Source organism: Pseudophryne corroboree, chromosome 1 (genome assembly GCF_028390025.1).
Source record: "Pseudophryne corroboree isolate aPseCor3 chromosome 1, aPseCor3.hap2, whole genome shotgun sequence".
NCBI lineage: Eukaryota > Metazoa > Chordata > Amphibia > Anura > Myobatrachidae > Pseudophryne > Pseudophryne corroboree.
In genome coordinates, this window is record NC_086444.1 from 807,222,420 (window position 1) to 807,247,368 (window position 24,949).

Consider the following 24,949-nt stretch of genomic DNA (forward strand, 5'->3'; position numbering starts at 1 on the left):
TACGATGGTAATGTTTAGACGTTACTCCTTTCCTAGCCTGTATCAGGGTAGGAATGACCTTGTTCGGAATGCCCTTCCGAGCTAGTATCTGGCATTCAACTTCCATGCCGTCAAACGTAGCCGTGGTAAGTCTTGATAGGCGAACTGCCCCTGCTGCAGCAGGTCCTCCCGAAGAGGAAGAGGCCTCGACTCTTCTAGCAGTAGATCCAGAAAATTAATGTACCAAGCCCTTCTTGGCCAGTCCGGAGCAATGAGGATTGCCTGAACTCCTGTTCTCTTTATGAGTTTGAGAACCCTTGGAATGAGTGGAAGTGGAGGAAACACGTACACCGACTGGAACACCCACGGAGTCACTAGGGCATCCACCGCCATTGCTTGCGGGTCCCTCGACCTGAAACAATACCACCGAAGCTTCTTGTTGAGACGAGAGGCCATCATGTCGATTTGGGGTATTCCTCAAAGATCAGTTACCTTCTTGAACACCTCCGGATGGAGACCCCACTCCCCTGGATGGAGATAGTGTCTGCTGAGGAAGTCCGCTTCCCAGTTGTCTACTCCCGGAATGAAGATTGCTGACAGCGCCAACGCGTGTTTTTCTGCCCAGAGGATGATTCTTGTTACCTCTGACATTGCAGCTCTGCTCTTCGTTCCCCCTTGTCGGTTTATGTAAGCCACTGTCGTTACGTTGTCCGACTGTACTTGAACGGCCTGATTTCTCAGAAGAAGGGCCGCTTGGAGAAGACTGTTGTATACGGCTCTTAGTTCCAGAATGTTTATCGGCAGGCCGGCTTCCAGACTTGATCACCTTCCTTGGAAGGTTTCCCCTTGAGTGACTGCGCCCCAGACCATGAGACTTGCATCCGTGGTCAGAAGGATCCAGTCCTGAATCCCGAACCTGCAGCCCTCCAGAAGGTGAGGTAATTGCAGCCACCAGAGGAGTCAAATCCTGGCCTTTGTCGACAGACGTATTCTCTGGTGCATGTGAACATGGGATCCCAACCACTTGTCCAGGAGATCCAGTTGGAAGGACCGAGCGTGAAACCTCCCATACTGCAGAGCCTCGTAAGAGGCCACCATCTTCCCCAGAAGGCGAATGCACTGATGAACCGACACCCGGGCTGGCTTCAAGACATCCCGGACCAATGATTGTATCACCAACGCTTTTTCCTCTGGAAGGAAGACCCTCTGCACCTCCGTGTCGAGGATCATTCCCAGATAGGACAACCTCCTGGTTGGTTCCAAATGAGATTCTGGGATATTCAGGATCCAACCATGTTCCTTGAGAAGCTGGGTCGTGAGAGCTATTGACCAAAACAGCTTCTCCTTGGACGATGCCTTTATCAGCACATCGTCCAGATACGGAATAATGTTCACCCCCTGTCTGCGGAGGAGAACCATAATTTCCGCCATCACCTTGGTGAAAACCCTTGGTGCTGTGGAGAGGCCAAATGGTAGGGCCTGGAACTGAAAAGGACAGTACAACAGAGCGAATCGGAGACAAGCCTGATACGGCAGCCAAATCGGATAGTGGAGGTACGCATCCTTGATATCCAGGGATACCAGGAATTCCCCCTCTTCCGGGCCTGATATCACTGCCCTTAGAGACTCCATTTTGGACTTAAACTCCCTCAGAAAGGGGTTTAGTGATTTTAAGTTCAGAATGGGCCTGACCGAACCATCCGGTTTTGGTACCACGAAAAGGTTCAAATAGTAACCTGTGTTCTGCATTTGAGGAGGGACTGGTACAATGACCTGTGCCTCCACCAACTTCTGGATGGCTCCCTGTAGGGAAGCCCTGTCTGCCGGCAAAGCTGGCAAACCCGATGTAAGGAACCGATGAACCGGTACCCCGGGACACAATATCTAGTACTCAGGGGTCCAGGCCGGACGACACCCAGACGTGACTGAAATGTCTGAGTCTCACCCACACTGGCCCTACCTCCAGGCTGCGCTGTCCACCGTCATGCGGAGGACTTTGGCGCACCTGAAGCAGGCTTCTGTTCCTGGGAACCTGCCACAGCAGGTTTCTTGTATTTTGGTCGGCCCCCTCTAAAGAAGGTGTTGGCCGGTTTGGTCTTTCTTGGTTTAGAAACCCGAAAGGATTGAGATGCAGGTGAAGAAAAAGGTTTCTTCGTAGCCGGAGCTGCTGAGGGAAGAAAAGGTGACTTACCCGCTGTAGCCGTGGAGATCCACGCATCCAATGCTTCCCCAAAGAGAGCCTGACCTGTGTAGGGTAGGGTTTCCACACCTCTCATGGATGCTGCATCGGCAGACCAATGGCGCAGCCACAGTCCTCGAAGAGCTGAAATGGACATGGAAGAAATTCCTGCAGCCATTGAACCCAGGTCTTTCATGGATTCCACCATAAAACCTGCAGAATCCTGAATGTTATGGAGAAACAATTCAATGTCACTCTTATCTAACGTGCCTGACCACTTTACTATAGCTTTGGAAATCCATGCACAGGCAATAGTAGGACGGAGTATCGCCCCTGAAGCCGTGTATATGGATTTGAGCGTAGTATCAATCTTGCAATCAGCCGGCTCCTTTAAGGCGGTTGAACCTGGGACAGGTAACAGAACCGGACCACACCGCCATAGAATTTTGTAAAACCTGAGTCGCAGATTCATTCTGAGCAACCCTAGCAGAAATCATAGTTTTGATTGAGGATAACCACTCCGGCTCCCTTGCTGGTATCTGCGCTACAACAGTGCAATCCTGATTACATGGAATGAGATCATCCTGAAAGGACATGTCCTCAGCTGCATATGACACAGACTCCCTGGACATAGCTAACTGGAGACCCCAAACACTCCACACGCACACAGGGTAGGCTAGACAGAGTTTCCACCCTGAGAATGGCAAGAGAGACACAGAGATCAGAGCCAACCCACTCACAGCGCTGTTATATATAAAGGACACCCCTTATCAGCGCCTACTGTGTACTGTAATAGTTGCACAGATCCAATTCACCGCCTCCCCCCCTTCTACAACCCCCTGGTACCGCACAGGATAGCTGGAGTTGCTTGGAGGGATAACTCTGTCAGCGTCTGTGTACAGGAACTGCAGGCAGGAAAATGGCGCTGAATGCTGCTGGGTCCGCTCTGAGGAGAAGCTCCGCCCCTAGAAGATGGCGCGTTCTTCCTGCACAAATTCTTTATACTGGCCTGAGGAGACTCTGTTGCACGGCGGGGGATTCCGTTCCCTGTTGAGCGTGTGTACAGAGGATTGTGGCGCTAGCCTGGGAATCCAGTCTCCGGTTAGCGTCTGTGACCAGTGTAGGGTATTAAGATGCTGGCTCAGGACGCCCCTCAAAGCGCCAACACTGTTTGCTGCTGAACCTTCCCGGAGCGCAGCCGCTCAGAGCTGCGCTCTTACCCTTGTGCCGCCATATCTCGCCTCTTCTGATGTTCTGGCTCTGTAAGGGGGTGGCGGCATGCTGCCGGGGTGAGCGATCCCCTGTGGCGGGGAACGTTAGATCCCCTCAGGAGCTCAGTGTCTTGTAAGCGGAGAAAGTGGCTCAGACCCCGCAGGGCGGACACTACTCCCCCCCCCCCCCCCCTTACTCGAAGCAGGGAGGCTGTTGCCAGCAGCCTCCCTGTAAAATAATAAACTCTAAAATAAACTTTGACTAAAGAAGGAAGGGCATAGAGGGAGGAGCCAGCCCACACTCTCAAACTCTTAAAGTGCCAATGGCCCCTAGTGGACCCGTCTATACCCTATGGTACTAATGTGGACCCCAGCATTCTCTAGGAAGTAAGAGAAAAGCTGTGTTCAGTGACCCGGGTTTTTGGTGTAACAGGGGTATGAGTGTGACTATTTTTGTTAATACTAAGGATATTAATGTTAAATGCAAAAGCACATTTCACCTTACTTACATTAGCTTCTTAGATATTGCCCTCTCCGTTTCAAAATGAACAACCACTACAGAGTATCGTAAAACAAAATGCTTTATGCCTGAATGATGCATATACAAAAGCGAAGGACTTGTTCTACTGATAACTATTTTTTTAAGCAAGTGGAAGTACTCTTACAGACAATTTGAGAAAAGCATATCTGGATGATTTATTACAAAAACCATATAGAACGGTTATACAGAATAAAAGAGGGTCCCTCTGGTATAATAGCCCACTAATAAAAAAGTCAAATAGTCCCTTAGACTATAACATCTCAACGAAGCAGGCCCACCTCCCTCTTGGTTCTATTCTATGCTGAACTCCAGGGTGCTCCCGCACCCAGTCTTTATGCCACTACAGTGTCTGTCTGAAAGTTTTATATTGTATTGCTTGTTTATATGATTAGAATTATCCTTGTACGGCATTTTGGTCACTTCATTGCGGTATCTGGACTATAGATCTACACTAATAAGGTCTACAGTCAATAGGCCTACCACTAATGGAAGACATGCATTAGGTCGACATGGTCAAAAGGCATGACAATGGTCGACAAACATAATTTTTTTTAGACACAATTTTTTTCAACTTTTTCATACTTTACCATCCACGTGGACTACAATTGGGAATATTAACCTGTGCCAAACGCAGCAAGACACCTTGCCCGAAGCATGGCGAGTGAAGCGAGCCATGTGAGGTGACGTGGTACACTAATGGGGCTTGTTTGTGGCAGAAATGTGAAAAAACACCCCCCCCCCCAACACAAAAAAAATTGTCTTCCTTTTTTTGTGTCGACCATTTACATGTCGACCATTTGTTTGACCCTATCGACCTTTACTACTGTCTACCAATTCTATGTCGACCTTTTGCCCCTGTTGACCTAATGCATGTCTACCATTAGTGGTAGACCTTTTTAGTGTAGATCTAATCAAGATCCTACTCTGCACCCCATTGTCCAATCCTTGTGGAGCCCAGTGTACCCCGCAGCAGAAATAAAACTTTTACAGATGTGCCCTCATACATTCCTGGAAATCACTGTAATGTAGCATTTTGTATGCAGACACAGTAGCAGTTGCACACAGAATATAGGCAAGCTGCATATCATTTTAATCAGCAGAGTCTGCTAGTGCGTCCTAATCACATAGTAATGCGAATAAGACACATTTTCGGAAAAAAGAAGCCTGATATTAGAAGAGCTGGCCAGGAACTGCCGGCTAACTCACACCAGGCCTCTAGCATATTGAGGCTAGATGTATTAGAATGCATCTGCAGAATTTTTATTTTTATACTAGCTGAATACCCGTGCTTCGCTATGGAATTTAAAGAATAATGCCAATCTTTGTTAGGTCGCACTTCTGGGTTTTCCCAGATTAATGCTGTCAAAATGCTGGTGCTGAGGAGAATAATCCGCTTCCTTCTCTGCCCTGTCCCACCTCTGATGCTGCCCTGCTCAGTGCTGTAAATGCTGGGACGACAGGCCTCTGCCCCTACCCATGTGTGTCTGCCTCTACTCGTGGGTGCCTCTGCTCTTACACGTGGGTGCCTCTGCCCTACCCGTGGGTGCCTCTGCCCTTACACGTGGGTGCCTCCCATGTGTGCCTCTGTGCAAATTGCTCCAGGCATTCCAGAGTTATGCTGAAAACTATGGATTTTTACATGTCACCCCCTTCCCACCCCCCACCCCTAGGGGTGCTAGGGGTTGTCTTACACCCACAGTATTTTTGTCCCGATTGTAAGTCATATGTGTACCAAGGTTGGTGTAAATTGCTCCAGGTATTCTTGAGTTATGTCTAAAAACTATGGATTTTTACGTCACCCCCTTCCTGCCCCCACCCCTAGGGATGCTAAGGGTGTGTTACCCCCATTGTTTTTTTTCCAGATTGTAAATCATATGTGTACCAAGTTTGGTGTAAACTGCTCCAGGCATTCCGGAGTCATGCCCGAAAACTATGCATTTTTACATGTCGCCCCCTTCCCACCCCCTCTCGTAGGGGTGCTAGGGGTGTCTTACACCCACAGTATTTTTGTCCTGATTGTAAGTCATATGTGTACCAAGTAGAGATGAGCGGGTTCGGTTCCTCGGAATCCGAACCCGCCCGAACTTCAGGGTTTTTTACACGGGGCCGAGCAAGCTCGGATCCTCCCGCCTTGCTCGGTTAACCCGAGCGCGCCCGAACGTCATCATCACGCTGTCGGATTCTCGCGAGGCTCGGATTCTATATAAGGAGCCGCGCGTCGCCGCCATTTTTCACACGTGCATTGAGATTCACTCCGTTTATATATAGAGATTCGAGAAGAGAGTGAGACAGTCTCACTAGAGAGAGACACAGTAGTAATTTTGGGGAGCATTAGGAGGAGTACTACTACTACTAGTACTTGCTGAAGTGAAGTGATAGATAGTGTGACTGTATTGTATTATCTGACTTGTGGGGGAGACACTGACAGTGGGGAGCAGTTAGAGTCTGAGAGCAGGACTCAGGACTCAGGAGTACATAGTACATATAACGTACAGTGCACACTTTTGCTGCCAGAGTGCCACACCAGTATAATATATATTGTGATTGTATGCTTAGGAGTACTACTTGCAAGTTGCTGATAGTGTGACCAGTGACCTGACCACCAGTTTAATAATCACCACCAGTTTAATTAATATATATAATAAGAATTTACTCACCGGTAATTCTGTTTCTCGTAGTCCGTAGTGGATGCTGGGAACTCCGTAAGGACCATGGGGAATAGCGGGCTCCGAAGGAGGCTGGGCACTCTAGAAAGATCTTAGACTACCTGGTGTGCACTGGCTCCTCCCACCATGACCCTCCTCCAAGCCTCAGTTAGGTACTGTGCCCGGACGAGCGTACACAATAAGGAAGGATTTTGAATCCCGGGTAAGACTCATACCAGCCACACCAATCACACCGAACAACTCGTGATATGAAACACAGTTAACAGTATGAAACGATAGAGCCTCTCAACAGATGGCTCAACAATAACCCGATTTAGTTAACAATAACTATGTACAAGTATTGCAGATAGACCGCACTTGGGATGGGCGCCCAGCATCCACTACGGACTACGAGAAACAGAATTACCGGTGAGTAAATTCTTATTTTCTCTAACGTCCTAGTGGATGCTGGGAACTCCGTAAGGACCATGGGGATTATACCAAAGCTCCCAAACGGGCGGGAGAGTGCGGATGACTCTGCAGCACCGAATGAGAGAACTCCAGGTCCTCCTCAGCCAGGGTATCAAATTTATAGAATTTTGCAAACGTGTTTGCCCCTGACCAAGTAGCTGCTCGGCAAAGTTGTAAAGCCGAGACCCCTCGGGCAGCCGCCCAAGATGAGCCCACCTTCCTTGTGGTATGGGCATTGACAGATTTAGGCTGTGGCAGGCCTGCCACAGTATGTGCAAGCTGAATTGTACTACAAATCCAACGAGCAATAGTCTGCTTAGAAGCAGGAGCACCCAGCTTGTTGGGTGCATATAGGATAAACAGCGAGTCAGATTTTCTGACTCCAGCCGTCCTGGAAACATATATTTTCAGGGCCCTGACAACGTCTAGCAACTTGGAGTCCTCCAAATCCTTAGTAGCCGCAGGCACCACAATAGGCTGGTTCAGGTGAAACGCTGACACCACCTTAGGGAGAAATTGGGGACGAGTCCTCAATTCTGCCCTATCCGTATGAAAAATCAGATAAGGGCTTTTACATGATAAAGCCGCCAATTCTGACACTCGCCTGGCTGATGCCAGGGCCAATAACATGACCACTTTCCACGTGAGATATTTCAGATCCACGGTTTTTAGTGGCTCAAACCAATGTGATTTCAAGAAATTCAACATCACGTTGAGATCCCACGGTGCCACAGGAGGCACAAATGGGGGCTGAATATGCAGCACTCCCTTCACAAATGTCTGAACTTCAGGTACTGAAGCTAGCTCCTTTTGAAAGAAAATCGACAGAGCCGAGATCTGTACTTTAATGGAGCCTAGTTTTAGGCCCATATTCACTCCTGCTTGCAGGAAATGCAGAAATCGACCCAGTTGAAATTCCTCTGTTGGGGCCTTTTTGGCCTCGCACCATGCAACATATTTCCGCCATATGCGGTGATAATGTTTTGCCGTAACATCTTTCCTGGCTTTAATAAGCGTAGGAATGACTTCCTCCGGAATGCCCTTTTCCTTCAGGATCCGGCGTTCAACCGCCATGCCGTCAAACGCAGCCGCGGTAAGTCTTGGAACAGACAGGGGCCCTGCTGTAGCAGGTCCTGTCTGAGCGGCAGGGACCAAGGGTCCTCTGAGATCATCTCTTGAAGTTCCGGGTACCACGCTCTTCTTGGCCAATCCGGAACCACGAGAATCGTGTTTACTCCTCGCTTTCTTATTATTCTCAGTACCTTTGGTATGAGAGGTAGAGGAGGGAACACATACACTGACCGGTACACCCACGGTGTCACTAGGGCGTCCACCGCTATCGCCTGAGGGTCTCTTGACCTGGCGCAATACTTCTCTAGTTTTTTGTTTATGCGGGACGCCATCATGTCCACCTGTGGACGACCCCATTGATTTACAATCATTTGGAAGACTTCTGGATGAAGTCCCCACTCTCCCGGGTGGAGGTCGTGCCTGCTGAGAAAGTCTGCTTCCCAGTTGTCCACTCCCGGGATGAACACTGCTGACAGTGCTAGTACATGATTCTCCGCACATCGGAGAATTTTTGTGGCTTCTGCCATCGCCGTCCTGCTTCTTGTGCCGCCCTGTCGATTCACATGGGCGACTGCCGTGATGTTGTCTGACTGGATCAGCACCGGCTGGTGTAGGAGCAGGGATTTTGCTTGACTTAGGGCATTGTAAATGGCCCTTAGTTCCAGAATATTTATGTGAAGGGCAGTCTCCTGACTTGACCATAGTCCCTGGAAATTTCTTCCCTTTGTGACTGCCCCCCAGCCTCGTAGGCTGGCATCCGTGGTCACCAGGACCCAGTCCTGTATGCCGAATCTGCGGCCCTCCAGAAGATGAGCACTGTTCAGCCACCACAGAAGAGACACCCTGGTTCGTGGAGACAGGGTTATTAAAAGATGCATCTGAAGATGCGATCCGGACCACTTGTCCAACAGGTTCCACTGAAAGATTCTGGCATGGAACCTGCCGAATGGAATTGCTTCGTAAGAAGCTACCATCTTTCCCAGGACCCGCGTGCAGTGATGCACCGATACCTGTTTTGGTTTTAGGAGGTCTCTGACTAGAGAAGACAACTCCCTGGCTTTCTCCTCCGGGAGAAACACTTTTTTCTGGGCCGTGTCCAGAATCATTCCCAGGAACATTAGACGTGTCGTGGGGACCAGCTGTGACTTTGGGATATTCAGAATCCAACCGTGCTGGCTCAGCACTTCCTGAGATAGTGCTACTCCCACTAACAACTGTTCCTTGGATCGTGCCTTTATTAGGAGATCGTCCAAGTATGGGATAATTAAAACTCCCTTTTTTCGAAGGAGTATCATCATTTCCGCCATAACCTTGGTAAATACCCTCGGTGCCGTGGAGAGTCCAAACGGCAGCGTCTGGAATTGGTAATGGCAATCCTGTACCACAAATCTGAGGTACTCCTGGTGAGAATTGTAAATGGGGACATGCAGGTAAGCATCCTTGATGTCCAGGGATACCATGTAATCCCCCTCGTCCAGGCTTGCAATAACCGCCCTGAGCGATTCCATCTTGAACTTGAATTTTTTTATGTATGTGTTCAAGGACTTCAAATTTAGAATGGGTCTCACCGAACCGTCCGGTTTCGGTACCACAAATAGTGTGGAATAGTAACCCCGGCCTTGTTGAAGTAGGGGTACCTTGATTATCACCTGCTGGGAATACAGCTTGTGAATTGCCGCTAGAACTGCCTCCCTGTCTGAGGGAGCAATCGGCAAGGCGGATTTTAGGAAACGGCGGGGTGGAATCGCCTCGAATTCCAGCCTGTATCCCTGAGATACTATTTGAAGGATCCAGGGATCCACCTGTGAGCGAACCCACTGATCGCTGAAATTCCTGAGGCGGGCCCCCACCGTACCTGGCTCCGCTTGTGAAGCCCCACCGTCATGCGGCGGACTTGGAAGAGGAAGCGGGGGAGGACTTTTGTTCCTGGGAACCTGCTGTTTGCTGCAACCTTTTTCCCCTGCCTCTGCCTCTTGACAGAAAAGACCCTCCTTTTCCCCGCTTGTTTTTCTGGGATCGAAAGGACTGAACCTGATAAAATGGCGCCTTCTTAGGCTGTGAGGGGACATGGGGTAAAAATGCTGACTTCCCAGACGTTGCTGTGGAAACTAGGTCGGAGAGACCATCCCCAAATAATTCCTCCCCTTTATAAGGCAAAACTTCCATGTGCCTTTTGGAATCTGCATCTCCAGTCCACTGGCGAGTCCATAAGCATCTCCTAGCAGAGATAGATAGTGCACTTACTTTAGATGCCAGCCGGCAGATTTCCCTCTGTGCATCTCTCATGTATAAGACTGAGTCTTTTATATGGTCAATTGTTAACAGGATCGTGTCTCTGTCTAGTGTGTCAATATTTTCTGACAGGTTATCTGACCATGCAGCGGCAGCACTGCACATCCAAGCTGACGCAATTGCTGGTCTGAGTATAATGCCTGAGTGTGTATATACAGACTTCAGGATCGCCTCCTGCCTTCTATCAGCAGGTTCCTTAAGGGCGGCCGTATCCTGGGACGGTAGTGCCACCTTTTTTGACAAACGTGTGAGCGCTTTATCCACCCTCGGGGGTGTTTCCCAACTTAACCTATCCTCTGGCGGGAAAGGGAACGCCATTAGTAATTTCTTAGGAATCACCAATTTCTTATCAGGGGAAGCCCACGCTTCTTCACACACTTCATTTAATTCATCTGACGGGGGAAAAACTACAGGTAGTTTTTTCTCCCCAAACATAATACCCTTTTTTGTGGTACCTGGATGTAAATCAGAAATATTTAACACCTCTTTCATTGCCTCAATCATGCAGCGAATGGCCTTAACGGGCATTAAATTTGACTCATCGTCGTCGACACTGGCGTCAGTATCCGTGTCGACATCTACTTGTGCCACCTGAGATAACGGGCGTTTTAGAGCCCCTGATGACTTTTGAGACCCTTGGACAGGCACGAGCTGAAGACTCGGCTGTCCCACAGTCGGCATGTCGTCAAATTTTTTATGTAAGGAGTCTATACGTGCACTCATTTCTTGCCATAATACCATCCACTCAGGTGTCTGCCCCGCAGGGGGTGACATCTCTGCTAAAGGCATCTGGTCCCCCTCCACATCATTATCCTCCTCAAACATGTCGACACAGCCGTACCGACACACTCCACACACACAGGGAATGCTCAAATAGAGGACAGGACCCACAAAAGCCCTTTGGGGGGACAGAGTAAGAGTATGCCAGCACACACCAGAGCGCTATATATATATACAGGGACTAACTGAGTTATGTCCCTAATAGCTGCTTATACTGTATACAGTGCCAATTTAGTGCCCCCCCTCTCTTTTCCCTCTTACTGTACTGTAGAAATGCAGGGAAGAGCCAGGGAGCTTCCTTCCAGCCGAGCTGTGAGGGAAAAATGGCGCCAGTGTGCTGAGGAGATAGGCTCCGCCCCTTTTTCGCGGCCTATTCTCCCGCTTTTTTTGGGATTCTGGCAGGGGTATTTACCTCATATATAGCCCCAGGGGCTATATATTGAGGTATTTTAGCCAGCCAAGGTGTTTTTATTGCTGCCTCAGGGCGCCCCCCCCAGCGCCCTGCACCCTCAGTGACCGGAGTGTGAAGTGTGTATGAGGAGCAATGGCGCACAGCTGCAGTGCTGTGCGCTACCTTGGTGAAGACAGGATGTCTTCATGCCGCCGATTTTCCGGACCATCTTCCTGCTTCTGGCTCTGTAAGGGGGACGGCGGCGCGGCTCCGGGACCGAACATCAAGGCTGGGCCTGCGGTCGATCCCTCTGGAGCTAATGGTGTCCAGTAGCCTAAGAAGCCCAATCCGGCTGCAAGCAGGCGAGTTCGCTTCTTCTCCCCTTAGTCCCTCGCTGCAGTGAGCCTGTTGCCAGCAGGTCTCACTGAAAAAAAACAAATTCTAAGACTATAACTTTCTAAGAGCTCAGGAGAGCCCCTAGTGTGCATCCAACCTCGGCCGGGCACGAAATCTAACTGGGGCTTGGAGGAGGGTCATGGTGGGAGGAGCCAGTGCACACCAGGTAGTCTAAGATCTTTCTAGAGTGCCCAGCCTCCTTCGGAGCCCGCTATTCCCCATGGTCCTTACGGAGTTCCCAGCATCCACTAGGACGTTAGAGAAATATATATAATTGTATATAATTAATATATATATAATATTATAATTGTATACCACCTACCCGTGTTTTTTTTTTTCTTTCTTCTTGATACATACTACTATAGTAGCTTACTGTAGCAGTCTGCGGTGCTGCTGAGCTGACAGTGTCCAGCAGGTCCGTCATCAGTCATCATTACCTAATAAATATATATCTACCTGTCCGGCTGCAGTACTAGTGATATTATATATACATATATATATTGATTTCATATCATTATCATCCAGTCTATATTAGCAGCAGACACAGTACGTTAGTCCACGGCTGTAGCTACCTCTGTGTCGGCAATCGGCAGTCCATCCATAATTGTATACCACCTACCCGTGTTTTTTTTTTTTCCTTTCTTCTTGATACATACTACTATAGTAGCTTACTGTAGCAGTCTGCGGTGCTGCTGAGCTGACAGTGTCCAGCAGGTCCGTCATCAGTCATCATTACCTAATAAATATATATCTACCTGTCCGGCTGCAGTACTAGTGATATTATATATACATATATATATTGATTTCATATCATTATCATCCAGTCTATATTAGCAGCAGACACAGTACGTTAGTCCACGGCTGTAGCTACCTCTGTGTCGGCACTCGGCAGTCCATCCATAATTGTATACCACCTACCCGTGGTTTTTTTTTTTCCTTTCTTCTTGATACATACTACTATAGTAGCTTACTGTAGCAGTCTGCGGTGCTGCTGAGCTGACAGTGTCCAGCAGGTCCGTCATCAGTCATCATTACCTAATAAATATATATCTACCTGTCCGGCTGCAGTACTAGTGATATTATATATACATATATATATTGATTTCATATCATTATCATCCAGTCTATATTAGCAGCAGACACAGTACGTTAGTCTACGGCTGTAGCTACCTCTGTGTTGGCACTCGGCAGTCCGTCCATAATTGTATACCACCTACCCGTGGTTTTTTTTTTTTTTTTCTTCTTGATACATACTACTATAGTAGCTTACTGTAGCAGTCTGCGGTGCTGCTGAGCTGACAGTGTCCAGCAGGTCCGTCATCAGTCATCATTACCTAATAAATATATATCTACCTGTCCGGCTGCAGTACTAGTGATATTATATATACATATATATATTGATTTCATATCATTATCATCCAGTCTATATTAGCAGCAGACACAGTACGGTAGTCCACGGCTGTAGCTACCTCTGTGTCGGCACTCGGCAGTCCATCCATAAGTATACTAGTATCCATCCATCTCCATTGTTTACCTGAGGTGCCTTTTAGTTGTGCCTATTAAAATATGGAGAACAAAAATGTTGAGGTTCCAAAATTAGGGAAAGATCAAGATCCACTTCCACCTCGTGCTGAAGCTGCTGCCACTAGTCATGGCCGAGACGATGAAATGCCAGCAACGTCGTCTGCCAAGGCCGATGCCCAATGTCATAGTACAGAGCATGTCAAATCCAAAACACCAAATATCAGTAAAAAAAGGACTCCAAAACCTAAAATAAAATTGTCGGAGGAGAAGCGTAAACTTGCCAATATGCCATTTACCACACGGAGTGGCAAGGAACGGCTGAGGCCCTGGCCTATGTTCATGGCTAGTGGTTCAGCTTCACATGAGGATGGAAGCACTCAGCCTCTCGCTAAAAAAATGAAAAGACTCAAGCTGGCAAAAGCACCGCAAAGAACTGTGCGTTCTTCGAAATCCCAAATCCACAAGGAGAGTCCAATTGTGTCGGTTGCGATGCCTGACCTTCCCAACACTGGACGTGAAGAGCATGCGCCTTCCACCATTTGCACGCCCCCTGCAAGTGCTGGAAGGAGCACCCGCAGTCCAGTTCCTGATAGTCAGATTGAAGATGTCAGTGTTGAAGTACACCAGGATGAGGAGGATATGGGTGTTGCTGGCGCTGGGGAGGAAATTGACCAGGAGGATTCTGATGGTGAGGTGGTTTGTTTAAGTCAGGCACCCGGGGAGACACCTGTTGTCCGTGGGAGGAATAGGGCCGTTGACATGCCTGGTGAAAATACCAAAAAAATCAGCTCTTCGGTGTGGAAGTATTTCACCAGAAATGCGGACAACATTTGTCAAGCCATGTGTTGCCTTTGTCAAGCTGTAATAAGTAGGGGTAAGGACGTTAACCACCTCGGAACATCCTCCCTTATACGTCACCTGCAGCGCATTCATAATAAGTCAGTGACAAGTTCAAAAACTTTGGGCGACAGCGGAAGCAGTCCACTGACCAGTAAATCCCTTCCTCTTGTAACCAAGCTCACGCAAACCACCCCACCAACTCCCTCAGTGTCAATTTCCTCCTTCCCCAGGAATGCCAATAGTCCTGCAGGCCATGTCACTGGCAATTCTGACGAGTCCTCTCCTGCCTGGGATTCCTCCGATGCATCCTTGAGTGTAATGCCTACTGCTGCTGGCGCTGCTGTTGTTGCTGCTGGGAGTCGATCGTCATCCCAGAGGGGAAGTCGGAAGACCACTTGTACTACTTCCAGTAAGCAATTGACTGTCCAACAGTCCTTTGCGAGGAAGATGAAATATCACAGCAGTCATCCTGCTGCAAAGCGGATAACTGAGGCCTTGACAACTATGTTGGTGTTAGACGTGCGTCCGGTATCCGCCGTTAGTTCACAGGGAACTAGACAATTTATTGAGGCAGTGTGCCCCCGTTACCAAATACCATCTAGGTTCCACTTCTCTAGGCAGGCGATACCGAGAATGTACACGGACGTCAGAAAAAGACTCACCAGTGTCCTAAAAAATGCAGTTGTACCCAATGTCCACTTAACCACGGACATGTGGACAAGTGGAGCAGGGCAGGGTCAGGACTATATGACTGTGACAGCCCACTGGGTAGATGTATGGACTCCCGCCGCAAGAACAGCAGCGGCGGCACCAGTAGCAGCATCTCGCAAACGCCAACTCTTTCCTAGGCAGGCTACGCTTTGTATCACCGCTTTCCAGAATACGCACACAGCTGAAAACCTCTTACGGCAACTGAGGAAGATCATCGCGGAATGGCTTACCCCAATTGGACTCTCCTGTGGATTTGTGGCATCGGACAACGCCAGCAATATTGTGTGTGCATTAAATATGGGCAAATTCCAGCACGTCCCATGTTTTGCACATACCTTGAATTTGGTGGTGCAGAATTTAAAAAAAAACGACAGGGGCGTGCAAGAGATGCTGTCGGTGGCCAGAAGAATTGCGGGACACTTTCGGCGTACAGGCACCACGTACAGAAGACTGGAGCACCACCAAAAACAACTGAACCTGCCCTGCCATCATCTGAAGCAAGAAGTGGTAACGAGGTGGAATTCAACCCTCTATATGCTTCAGAGGTTGGAAGAGCAGCAAAAGGCCATTCAAGCCTATACAATTGAGCACGATATAGGAGGTGGAATGCACCTGTCTCAAGCGCAGTGGAGAATGATTTCAACGTTGTGCAAGGTTCTGCTGCCCTTTGAACTTGCCACACGTGAAGTCAGTTCAGACACTGCCAGCCTGAGTCAGGTCATTCCCCTCATCAGGCTTTTGCAGAAGAAGCTGGAGACATTGAAGGAGGAGCTAACACGGAGCGATTCCGCTAGGCATGTGGGACTTGTGGATGGAGCCCTTAATTCGCTTAACAAGGATTCACGGGTGGTCAATCTGTTGAAATCAGAGCACTACATTTTGGCCACCGTGCTCGATCCTAGATTTAAAACCTACCTTGGATCTCTCTTTCCGGCAGACACAAGTCTGCTGGGGTTGAAAGACCTGCTGGTGAGAAAATTGTCAAGTCAAGCGGAACGCGACCTGTCAACATCTCCTCCTTCACATTCTCCCGCAACTGGGGGTGCGAGGAAAAGGCTCAGAAGTCCACCCGCTGGCGGTGATGCAGGGCAGTCTGGAGCGACTGCTGATGCTGACATCTGGTCCGGACTGAAGGACCTGACAACGATTACGGACATGTCGTCTACTGTCACTGCATATGATTCTCTCCCCATTGAAAGAATGGTGGAGGATTATATGAGTGACCGCATCCAAGTAGGCACGTCACACAGTCCGTACTTATACTGGCAGGAAAAAGAGGCAATTTGGAGGCCCTTGCACAAACTGGCTTTATTCTACCTAAGTTGCCCTCCCACAAGTGTGTACTCCGAAAGAGTGTTTAGTGCCGCCGCTCACCTTGTCAGCAATCGGCGTACGAGGTTACATCCAGAAAATGTGGAGAAGATGATGTTCATTAAAATGAATTATAATCAATTCCTCCGTGGAGACATTGACCAGCAGCAATTGCCTCCACAAAGTACACAGGGAGCTTAGATGGTGGATTCCAGTGGGGACGAATTGATAATCTGTGAGGAGGGGGATGTACACGGTGATATATCGGAGGATGATGATGAGGTGGACATCTTGCCTCTGTAGAGCCAGTTTGTGCAAGGAGAGATTAATTGCTTCTTTTTTGGTGGGGGTCCAAACCATCCCGTCATTTCAGTCACAGTCGTGTGGCAGACCCTGTCACTGAAATGATGGGTTGGTTAAAGTGTGCATGTCCTGTTTATACAACATAAGGGTGGGTGGGAGGGCCCAAGGACAATTCCATCTTGCACCTCTTTTTTCTTTAATTTTTCTTTGCGTCATGTGCTGTTTGGGGAGTGTTTTTTGGAAGGGCCATCCTGCGTGACACTGCAGTGCCACTCCTAGATGGGCCCGGTGTTTGTGTCGGCCACTAGGGTCGCTTATCTTACTCACACAGCTACCTCATTGCGCCTCTTTTTTTCTTTGCGTCATGTGCTGTTTGGGGAGTGTTTTTTGGAAGGGCCATCCTGCGTGACACTGCAGTGCCACTCCTAGATGGGCCCGGTGTTTGTGTCGGCCACTAGGGTCGCTTATCTTACTCACACAGCTACCTCATTGCGCCTCTTTTTTTCTTTGCGTCATGTGCTGTTTGGGGAGTGTTTTTTGGAAGGGCCATCCTGCGTGACACTGCAGTGCCACTCCTAGATGGGCCCGGTGTTTGTGTCGGCCACTAGGGTCGCTTATCTTACTCACACAGCTACCTCATTGCGCCTCTTTTTTTCTTTGCGTCATGTGCTGTTTGGGGAGTGTTTTTTGGAAGGGCCATCCTGCGTGACACTGCAGTGCCACTCCTAGATGGGCCCGGTGTTTGTGTCGGCCACTAGGGTCGCTTATCTTACTCACACAGCTACCTCATTGCGCCTCTTTTTTTCTTTGCGTCATGTGCTGTTTGGGGAGTGTTTTTTGGAAGGGCCATCCTGCGTGACACTGCAGTGCCACTCCTAGATGGGCCCGGTGTTTGTGTCGGCCACTAGGGTCGCTTATCTTACTCACACAGCTACCTCATTGCGCCTCTTTTTTTCTTTGCGTCATGTGCTGTTTGGGGAGTGTTTTTTGGAAGGGCCATCCTGCGTGACACTGCAGTGCCACTCCTAGATGGGCCCGGTGTTTGTGTCGGCCACTAGGGTCGCTTATCTTACTCACACAGCTACCTCATTGCGCCTCTTTTTTTCTTTGCGTCATGTGCTGTTTGGGGAGTGTTTTTTGGAAGGGCCATCCTGCGTGACACTGCAGTGCCACTCCTAGATGGGCCCGGTGTTTGTGTCGGCCACTAGGGTCGCTTATCTTACTCACACAGCTACCTCATTGCGCCTCTTTTTTTCTTTGCGTCATGTGCTGTTTGGGGAGTGTTTTTTGGAAGGGCCATCCTGCGCGACACTGCAGTGCCACTCCTAGATGGGCCCGGTGTTTGTGTCGGCCACTAGGGTCGCTTATCTTACTCACACAGCTACCTCATTGCGCCTCTTTTTTTCTTTGCGTCATGTGCTGTTTGGGGAGTGTTTTTTGGAAGGGCCATCCTGCGTGACACTGCAGTGCCACTCCTAGATGGGCCAGGTGTTTGTGTCGGCCACTAGGGTCGCTTAGCTTAGTCATCCAGCGACCTCGGTGCAAATTTTAGGACTAAAAATAATATTGTGAGGTGTGAGGTATTCAGAATAGACTGAAAATGAGTGGAAATTATGGTTTTTGAGGTTAATAATACTTTGGGATCAAAATGACCCCCAAATTCTATGATTTAAGCTGTTTTTTAGGTTTTTTTGAAAAAAAACACCCGAATCCAAAACACACCCGAATCCGACAAAAAAAATTCGGTGAGGTTTTGCCAAAACGCGGTCGAACCCAAAACACGGCCGCGGAACCGAACCCAAAACCAAAACACAAAACCCGAAAAATTTCCGGCGCTCATCTCTAGTACCAAGTGTGGTGTAAATTGCTCCAGGCATTCCAAAGTTATGCTGGAACATATATACATACATACATACATACATCCTATTTTATATATATAGATAAGTGACATCATTCGAAGATTTGAGGCCGCACATGCTACCCTTGAAGAATATCAAGTTGCTAATTTAAGATTTTGCAAATATAAATAAATGCCCTTCAACATCATATTTTCTGCACAAGGTATGGCCAGTATAGTAGGCAAACAGGAAAAAGTAATTGTATGGCAACAATAACAAATCTGTAGTGACCGACTGTAAAATAATTTCCTGTTTTGGCAATTCCTTAAAAACAAGGAACATTCTGTAATATCGAAACCAAAAATCAGGTCACAGTGAATTTGTTTTTCTAAATCCATAATGTAATATAATATAAACTAATGAAATGGTTTGAAGTAAAACTAAATACATTATCAATAAAAAAAATGACCCACAGGTATCAGTGGTAGGTGGATTTTACCTAGGGACTGCAGAGCTGCACTCCCCCCCCCCCCCCCCCCCAGTATACATCTGCCTCCACCTGCGAGCCCCCTGTAATTGCAATGGCTTCCCGCTGGAAGCTCTACCTGCCAATCACATGCTGGATTGCGATCAACAGATAGTGCTTCCAATGGGGATGTAGTTATGTAAGCGGCAGTGATCCCCGTCGCTGGTAAGGCATACCCAACCCCTTCCAAAGTGCTTGTAGGGGTTGCCGCCGATGCACTACACTGTATGAGCAAACATTAGTTTTTACCCTTATTCCCCTACCTCACGGTGCTGCAGTGCTCATGTGGGCAGCGTGGCAGCAGATGCTGGCTGAGCAGTGGGAGATGCCGGCAGTCCCCCTCAAGACAACAGGTAGGAGCTGCCACTGATGAAGCTAACTCACAGGTTTAAAGCTGCTTACAAAATAAAAACTAAATTCAGGTCATCTTAAGTTGGGTATCCACTTTTGCGATCACTCAGAATGATCAGGTAAATGCTTCCGTACTGTGTACCCGGCTTGACCCCCTGTGACGTCGTAGCAGCAGTACGCAGGGAGTGAGGTGAGACTGTCTCTTAAATAGCAAATAAGATGTGACATCTCAATGCCGATCATTGCAAGAGCGTGGTAACTCTCTATTGCAACGGTACTTCATACACACAACTGCTATCGTGTGACTGGGCTTACAATTGTGTACCCAGCATTACGGTTATCCATTTTAGGATACAAAATACATTTTTAACATCATAACATGTTTAGCAAAATATTGACGTAACAATTAAAACAGGGCTGGACATTTGCCAGGAGCCGAGTAGCCAATACAAACTTACCTGCAAACCTTCCTCTTAAAAAAGCCTTCTGGATTCTGCATACTATATGTTCACCTCCAAATGAATGATCCTGAAAATAAGAATTTACTCACCGGTAAATCTATTTCTCGTAGTCCGTACGACTCCGTAAGGACCATGGGGAATAGCGGCTCCGCAGGAGACTGGGCACAACTAAGAAAGCTTTAGGACTAACTGGTGTGCACTGGCTCCTCCCACTATGACCCTCCTCCAGACCTCAGTTAGGATACTGTGCCCGGAAGAGCTGACACAATAAGGAAGCATTTTGAATCCCGGGTAAGACTCATACCAGCCACACCAATCACACCGTATAACTCGTGATATTATACCCAGTTAACAGTATGAACATAACAGAGCCGCTCAACAGATGGCTCAACAATAACCCTTTAGTTAACAATAACTATATACAAGTATTGCAGACAGTCCGCACTTGGGACGGGCGCCCAGCATCCACTACGGACTACGAGAAATAGATTTACCGGTGAGTAAAATCTTATTTTCTCTGACGTCCTAAGTGGATGCTGGGACTCCGTAAGGACCATGGGGATTATACCAAAGCTCCCAAACGGGCGGGAGAGTGCGGATGACTCTGCAGCACCGAATGAGAGAACTCAAGGTCCTCCTCAGCCAGGGTATCAAATTTGTAGAATTTTGCAAACGTGTTTGCCCCTGACCAAGTAGCAGCTCGGCAAAGTTGTAAAGCCGAGACCCCTCGGGCTGCCGCCCAAGAAGAGCCCACCTTCCTTGTGGAATGGGCTTTTACAGATTGAATGCACAAGCTGAATTGTGCAACAAATCCAGCGAGCAATAGTCTGCTTCGCAGCAGGAGCACCCAGTTTGTTGGGTGCATACAGGATAAATAGCGAGTCAGTCTTTCTGACTCCAGCCGTCCTGGAAACATAAATTTTCAAGGCCCTGACTACGTCTAGTAACTTGGAGTCCTCCAAGTCGCTAGTAGCTGCAGGCACCACAATAGGTTGGTTCAAGTGAAAAGCTGATACCACCTTAGGGAGAAACTGGGGACGAGTCCTCAATTCTGCCCTATCCATATGGAAAATCAAATAGGGGCTTTTACATGACAAAGCCGCCAATTCTGACACTCGCCTAGCCGAAGCCAAGGCCAAAAGCATGACCACTTTCCACGTGAGATATTTTAAATCCACGGTTTTAAGTGGCTCAAACCAATGTGACTTCAGGAAACCCAACACCACGTTGAGGTCCCACGGTGCCACTGGAGGCACAAAAGGAGGCTGAATATGCAGCACTCCCTTAACAAATGTCTGAACTTCAGGCAGTGAAGCCAGTTCTTTTTGGAAGAAAATCGACAGAGCCGAAATCTGGGCCTTAATGGAACCCAGTTTTAGGCCCATAGTCACCCCTGACTGTAGGAAGTGCAGAAATCGACCCAGCTGAAATTCCTCCGTTGGGGCCTTTCTGGCCTCACACCACGCAACATATTTTCGCCATATGCGGTGATAATGTTGTACGGTTACATCTTTTCTAGCTTTAATGAGCGTAGGAATGACTTCCTCCGGAATACCATTTTCTTTTAGGATCCGGTGTTCAACCGCCATGCCGTCAAACGCAGCCGTGGTAAGTCTTGGAACAGACAGGGCCCCTGCAGCAGCAGGTCCTGTCTGAGAGGCAGAGGCCATGGGTCCTCTGAGATCAATTCTTGAAGTTCCGGGTACCAAGCTCTTCTTGGCCAATCCGGAACAATGAGTATAGTTCTTACTCCTCTTTTCCTTATTATCTTCAGTACCTTGGGTATGAGAGGAAGAGGGGGGAACACATAAACCGACCGGTACACCCACGGTGTCACTAGAGCGTCCACAGCTATCGCCTGAGGGTCCCTTGACCTGGCGCAATATTTTTCTAGCTTTTTGTTTAGGCGGGACGCCATCATGTCCACCTGTGGCCTTTCCCAACGGTTTACAATCAGTTGGAAGACTTCTGGATGAAGTCCCCACTCTCCCGGGTGGAGGTCGTGCCTGCTGAGGAAGTCTGCTTCCCAGTTGTCCACTCCCGGAATGAACACTGCTGACAGTGCTAATACGTGACTTTCCTTGTGGCTTCTGCCATCGCCGTCCTGCTTCTTGTGCCGCCCTGTCGGTTTACATGGGCGACTGCCGTGATGTTGTCTGACTGGATCAGAACCGGCTGGTTTTGAAGCAGGGGTTTTGCCTGACTTAGGGCATTGTAAATGGCCCTCAGTTCCAGAACATTTATGTGTAGGGAAGTCTCCTGACTTGACCAAAGTCCTTGGAAGTTTCTTCCCTGTGTGACTGCCCCCCAGCCTCGAAGGCTGGCATCCGTGGTCACCAGGACCTAGTCCTGTATGCCAAATCTGCGGCCCTCTTGAAGATGAGCACTTTGCAGCCACCACAGCAGAGATACCCTGGTCCTTGGAGACAGGGTTATCAACCGATGCATCTGAAGATGCGATCCGGACCACTTGTCCAACAGGTCCCACTGAAAAGTTCTGGCATGGAACCTGCCGAATGGAATAGCTTCGTAGGAAGCTACCATCTTTCCCAGGACTCGCGTGCAGTGATGCACCGACACCTGTTTTGGTTTCAGGAGGCCTCTGACTAGAGATGACAGCTCCTTGGCTTTCTCCTCTGGGAGAAACACTTTTTTCTGGACTGTGTCCAGAATCATCCCCAGGAACAGTAGACGTGTCGCAGGAACCAGCTGTGACTTTGGAATATTTAGAATCCAACCGTGCTGGTGTAGCACCTCCTGAGATAGTGCTACGCCGACCAACAACTGCTCCCTGGACCTCGCCTTTATCAGGAGATCGTCCAAGTATGGGATAATTAAAACTCCCTTTTTTCGAAGGAGTATCATCATTTCGGCCATTACCTTGGTAAATACCCTCGGTGCCGTGGACAGGCCGAACGGCAACGTCTGGAATTGGTAATGACAATCCTGTACCACAATCTGAGGTACTCCTGGTGAGGATGGTAAATGGGGACATGCAGGTAAGCATCCTTGATGTCCAGTGATACCATGTAATCCCCCTCGTCCAGGCTTGCAATAACCGCCCAGAGCGATTCCATCTTGAACTTGAATTTTTTTTATATATGTGTTCAAGGATTTCAAATTTAAAATGGGTCTCACCGAACCGTCCGGTTTCGGTACCACAAACATTGTGGAATAGTAACCCCGTCCTTGTTGAAGTAGGGGCACCTTGACTATCACCTGCTGGGAATACAGCTTGTGAATTGCCTCTATCACAGCCTCCCTGCCTGAGGGAGTTGCTGGCAAGGCAGATTTGATGAAACGGCAGGGGGGAAATGTCTCGAATTCCAACCTGTACCCCTGAGATACCACTTGAAGGATCCAGGGATCTACTTGTGAGCGAGCCCACTGATTGCTGAAGTTTTTGAGACGGGCCCCCACCATACCTGGCTCCGCCTGTTGAGCCCCAGCGTCATGCGGCGGACTTAGAAGAAGAAGCGGGGGAGGACTTTTGTTCCTGGGAACTGGCTGTATGCTGCAGCTTTTTTCCCCTACCTCAGCCTCTGGGCAGAAAGGACGCGCCTCTACCCCGCCTGCTCTTTTGGGGACGAAAGGACTGTACCTGATAATACGGTGCTTTCTTTGGTTGTGAGGGGACATGTGGTAAAAATGCTGACTTCCCAGCCGTTGCTGTGGACACTAGGTCTGAAAGACCATCCCCGAACAACTCCTCACCCTTATAAGGCAAAACTTCCATGTGCCTTTTAGATTCTGCATCACCTGTCCACTGCCGAGTCCATAACCCTCTCCTGGCAGAAATGGACAGTGCACTTATTTTAGGTGCCAGCCGGCCAATATCCCTCTGTGCATCTCTCATGTATAAGACAGCGTCTTTAATATGCTCTATGTTTAGCAATATAGTGTCCCTGTCTAGGGTGTCAATGTTTTCTGACAGGGAATCTGACCACGCAGCTGCAGCACTGCACATCCATGCTGAAGCAATAGCTGGTCTCAGTATAATACCAGTGTGTGTATATATAGCCTTCAGGAGAGCCTCCTGCTTTCTATCAGCAGGTTCCTTTAGGGCGGCCGTATCCGGAGATGGTAGTGCCACCTTTTTTGATAAGTGTGTAAGCGCTTTATCCACCCTAGGGGGTGTTTCCCAACGTGACCTATCCTCTGGCGGGAAAGGGTACGCCATTAGTAACTTTTTAGAAATTACCAATTTTTTATCTGGGCAAGCCCACGCTACTTCACACACTTCATTTAATTCTTCAGAAGGGGGAAAAACTACTAGTAGTTTTTTCTCTCCAAACATAATACCCTTTTTTGTGGTACCTGGGGTCACATAAGAAATGTGTAAAACATTTTTCATTGCCTCAATCATGTAACGAGTGGCCCTATTGGACATTACATTAGTCTCTTCGTCGTCGACACTGGTATCAGTATCCGTGTCGACATCTGTGTCTGCCATCTGAGGTAGCGGGCGTTTTAGAGCCCCTGATGGCCTTTGAGACGTCTGGGCAGGCACGAGCTGAGAAGCCGGCTGTCCCGCATTTGGCATGTCGTCAAATTTTTTATGTAAGGAGTCGACACTTTCACGTAATTCCTTCCACAAGTCCATCCACTCAGGTGTCTGCCCCGCAGGGGGTGACAACACATTTATAGGCATCTGCTCCGCCTCCACATAAGCCTCCTCATCAAACATGTCGACACAGCCGTACCGACACACCGCACACACACAGGGAATGCTCTGACAGAAGACAGGACCCCACAAAGCCCTTTGGGGAGACAGAGAGAGAGTATGCCAGCACACACCAGAGCGCTATATAATACAGGGATTAACTAAATTATATCCCCTTATAGCTGCTATATATGTATATTGCGCCTAAATTTAGTGCCCCCCCTCTCTTTTTTACCCTTCTGTAGTGTAGACTGCAGGGGAGAGCCTGGGAGCTTCCTTCCAGCGGAGCTGTGAGGGAGAAATGGCGCCAGTGTGCTGAGGGAGATAGCTCCGCCCCTTTTTTGCGGACTTCTCCCGCTTTTTTCAGGAATTCTGGCAGGGGTAATTTATCACATATATAGCCTCTGGGGCTATATATTGTGATGATTTTGCCAGGCAAGGTGTTTATATTGCTGCTCAGGGCGC

General features: G+C 48.6%; 1 protein-coding gene across 2 annotated transcripts in view; it reads right to left on the reverse strand.

The window, feature by feature from the left end:
- Window positions 1-24,949, reverse strand: part of LOC134910775 (cytochrome P450 2U1) — a 182,208-nt gene that overhangs the window by 83,519 nt on the left and 73,740 nt on the right. The window lies entirely within an intron of this gene.